The following is a 4,389-nucleotide window of genomic DNA, read 5'->3' as shown; positions in this document are numbered from 1 at the left end:
AATCATGGAAGCTTTATAAAAGCCCTCCACCTGCATCTCTTTTTAAGAACACAGCTCTTTATTCTCTAAAGGATGAAAACCTCTAGCATGTAAAAACTTTGTTGTCACTGTCAATAGGGTAAAAAAAAAATAACAGTGGACAAAGAAGAAACAAATTGTATATTCGAAGAAGTTTTCTTGAAGCTCTTGTTAAAAGCTATAACCTCTGATGTTAACTAAATTTAACCCTCTGTGACCCTTGTGGTGACCTTCACCTCTCCTTTCTTCTGCTTCCTGAGGCTGCTGGAGAAAACTGGCCCTAGCATTGGAAAAGGCTCCTCTGTCACACACAAAGGCCCAGACTTCCTGCTATCCTGTCAGGAGGCCCCTCATCGACCGAGGGGTCAGCACCTGTGCTGAGAAGCAGGTGACAGTGGCCTGCCTGCATCTTTCTAGAGCAAGTTGTAAGAGTGTCTACTCTTCAAAAATCACACTGCAATTTCAGGCATTCAAACCACTGAAGTTCAGGTTTCCTTTGTGAATGCAGACTTTACACAAATTAATCTATTGCTGTTCAACTGACTGTAAAATTAGTAGATTTACTGTTGCCAAAAAAAGAAGAAAAACTGAGAGCTTTCATTTCCACTTTGGTAAGGTCATGGATGCATCCTAGTCTGCCAACAAAGCAGCCTTTAAAATCTTTTCAGGGGAACCTAGCAACTTTCAGGAGGCAAAGCACCAAAACAATGACTCCAATGAACAATGGTAAGTCTTCCCAATACAGTAAACATGGAAAACTCCACACTCGAGCAACTTTCCAAAATGGAATAGTTTGCCTTTAATTCTATTTGCCTCAAAGATAGAAAACAGTAGGTACAAATGTGATTCATCACTAATATTATATTTCCTTAAATAGCAAGTAACTAGGAGACCTCATACGGGCATTTAAAAACAGTATTGGGCTGCATTTCAGACATAATATGCTGGCTGATAACTCGGTCCTGTTGCATTTTGATTTCCATAGTAGTATACACTGAAGGTCTTGTAAGGTTTCATGTCCTAACTATTGTTTTTCATCATGTCCTATGATGGAATGGGAATTACTTTCATTAAATGATTAAAAAATGACCAAAGTTTATGCTAATGGTTTATGACAACAGATACACAGTATTGGGCTGAGAACACCTTTAGGAAATTTTGAATGAGTTTCTTAACATTCTGCAAAAGCCCTTTGCAAATCTTGCTCTCCATATTTTCTTGAAAAAAACTAAGGAGGGCATGGTTCTCTTAGCTACTAAACTGGCACCATAATGAAAGAGTTGCTGCCATTTAAAATAACTTCACAGCTAGATTTAGTTGCATTACTTAGGCTCTCACACATAAGATACTTCAATTTCCCTATTTTAAGGAAACTGTCCTCATAAAAAGATAATAATCTTAGGGGAAATTATACAAACCAACTGTAATCCATAAACAACTACATGTTGAAGAATTTGCTGACTATGTGAACCCCCAAAGACTGTATAGCATCATGTGACCTTACAGTAAGTCCATAATTTTTACTAGTATAAAACTTGCTTAAAACTGTTACAGCCATTGTGACATCATGAAAACACATAGTGTTAATACTTTTTTGAAGACTTCACCCATAGAATAATTCCTTTGTGGGACTGATGTATTATATACCTTAAGGACCTTAGGCTAAGTAACTGAATCTTACACGCCTCTCCATTTTGGAAACTTCCTTCTGTATTGGTCGATAGAGAAAGAATTTTGAAAGCCAGGTAAGGAAGGGATGGGGTATTTCAATTAATGCTTTACTAGAGCAAAACACTTATGTATCCACTGAGAAAGTCAATGGACCTATCATGGAAATTACCATGTGGTGGAAAATGTAGTTTTAGAGCCACTAGGACTTGAGTCTTACTGAATTATGCTTTGTGTGTGTTTGTGCATACATTATGGGAAGAAACAATGACAACTGGAAAAGCTCTATATATGTCTAAGGGTTCCCTTCTACGTACATAATGAATCAGACAGTTTACAGATCTGTGGTACAGTAACTATTTTCCTGAAAAAATTATTATTTAACAAATAGAGGCCACAAATGTAGGAAGGGTCTGGGAAGAGCCAGTCGCCCACTTTATGTGTTATCTTTTTGTCAGGGGTTTTCAAAATCTGCCACCACCAAGATAAGCTCAGAGATTTTAATGAGGATTTAAAAGCAGCCATGTCCAATTTCAGCTGGAGGTTAGAGCCGAGTTCAAGACATGAAAATGGGTTCTCTCCATCGAGGGTATGTCTGTAATATCCATCCCTTTCTGCTTGTCTCCTCCCAGGAACATGAAACCACCATCTTGTAGGTGCTGGAGACATCTGACAGTGACAGGTGGACAGCTGCCCAAATCACCCACTCTGGACACATGTGCCTTCAAGAAGGGTCACAAACAGTAGGATATAGGCAGCTTCAGTTACCAGTGACTACTTGGTGTGAATTGCTTTAAATCATAATCTTATCAAATTGACAGTCCCTTGTTTGAATATTTAAATGCTTCAATTCCTTTAGATATTTTACTTAATATTTTCAGGGACTTGTTGCCCCACTTTTTCAGTCACTACTTTAGTATGCAGCATAAAGAACATTAGAGTTAAGAGCACCAACTCTGGCACAAGACTGCTTGGGTTCTTGTTTTTTATTTTCTTCCCCTTCTTTCAATTCTCGATTCTGCTGATTGTATAAAATTCAACAAATCACTGAATTTCTTCATGTTCCATTCTCTCATGTGTGAATGGCTAATACTAGAAATTAGTTCATGAGGTTATCCTGAGTATTAACTCAATAAATTAAGTGCTTGCACGCTTAAGTGTCTGGTACATTAGTAAATGTTACCATAAATGTGGGCACTTATAACTGTTGAGCACCATTTCCCAAGGCATCGTGCTACTCACTCTATTTCTATATTTACTGTATATCCTAGTATTAAGGAAGAACTATGATAGAATAAAATGAATCTCGAATGCTTGAAAAGCCAACATGCAGGCACTAACGTCAGACTTTGGGGTCACACAAAAGGGATGCCTTGGGGTTTACCACATCATCAATTATGAGCCTAACTTGCCAGATGCTGTTATCTGCTGAAGAAGAGGAGACTGGGTCTTTGCTTTCGAGCACTTATTTAAGGCGGATTTAGCTTCCTTATAAATAAACGAATAAAGAGGTAATATCTGATTCAAGGAGTTGATAATTAAATAAGACAACAATGATAATTATATAAGACAGCTGGCTAATAGATAGTCAGTAAATGCTACAGCTTCTCTTTGTACGCGGGATGTAAAGATTTCCCCATAGGATGGCTTCACCAAGGCCAGTCTGCAGATTCTCACTCTACCACTGAGGAATTTCCTACTGAAGAACAGAGAGGTTGCAGGTGGTTGACACTACTCCAATAGAGGATTTGGCGGTCAAGCAGCGTGATGGCATTGGGTAGGCCCAAGAAGAGGCAGTGGAAAAGACATGGGCAGCCGACTACACCCAGGATTCAGGGCTGGCTGTTCTCTGACTCTGGGAAATCCGTTAATAACTCTGGGTAGATAACCTGTTAGAACTTTCAATTCTAGCAGCACCTGAATATAACTCTCCCCAGAACCATCACCACTTTTCTCCACTTGCGTGGTCAGGAAACGAGAGTCACCTGTAAGTTGGGGACAGTGCTCACCCTAACTCAGGCTTTCAACAGAAACTTTGAATATTTTATTAAATAAAAAGATTGCTATTGTGTAACTAGTCAAAGTGACGCTCTGATTGCTGCAAAAGTTCGACCTATGCTCACTGCTGGAGTGGCAGAAATCAAGTTATTTCCCCACGCCTGCACTTTTTTTCGGGGGAGCTTCTTCCACTAACTGAAAGGCACAGCGCCTCACGTCACTTTTCCTTTAAAAACCAAGGTTTGAAGCCCCGCCCACTACGGAAAGCGAAGGGGCCCTGCTGCCTCCTCGCTCGTTCACTGTTTTGAACTTCCAGGCTGGACAATTCGCCTACCACAGTGCAGCTAATGTTAAAGGTGAGGGGCGCGGGGCAGTGAGGGATCCGGCGGCGCGAGATGTGTTATTAAGGGATAACCCTAGGGAGAAAGAAGCACTGCACTCGGCCGTGTCGCTGGGAGGTTAGGATCACGCCGTCCTGCTGGGCGGAGAGTAGCGGCGAGGAACCCCAGATCCTGCAGCCGGACGGGGTTGTGGGCCAGGCTGTAAAGCGGATTTCCGGCCCAGGTCGCCACACTAGCTTCCCAGGCGCCTGGAAACATAAAGCCGGCCCTGGACCTACAACGCTCGCTAGTTTCTGCCCTGCCCCGCCCCGCCATTCCGACCTCACCCCGCCATTTAGACCCCACGTACACGCACGCGGCGCAC

General features: G+C 41.6%; 1 protein-coding gene across 2 annotated transcripts in view; it reads left to right on the top strand.

The window, feature by feature from the left end:
* Positions 1-3,927: 3,927 nt before the first annotated feature.
* Positions 3,928-4,389, top strand: part of Mtif3 (mitochondrial translational initiation factor 3) — an 11,870-nt gene continuing 11,408 nt past the window's right edge. For both annotated transcript variants that reach the window (XM_010623834.3, XM_010623835.3), the window contains exon 1: positions 3,928-4,040. The gene's annotated coding sequence lies outside the window, so the exon portion shown is untranslated. The remainder of the gene's footprint in view (positions 4,041-4,389) is intronic.

The sequence above is a fragment of the Fukomys damarensis genome, unplaced genomic scaffold (assembly GCF_012274545.1).
Source record: "Fukomys damarensis isolate Sample0158 unplaced genomic scaffold, DMR_v1.0_HiC HiC_scaffold_38, whole genome shotgun sequence".
NCBI classification, from domain to species: Eukaryota; Metazoa; Chordata; class Mammalia; order Rodentia; family Bathyergidae; genus Fukomys; species Fukomys damarensis.
Note: the sequence above shows the minus strand (reverse complement) of the source record. Positions and strands in the feature narration are given on the sequence as shown.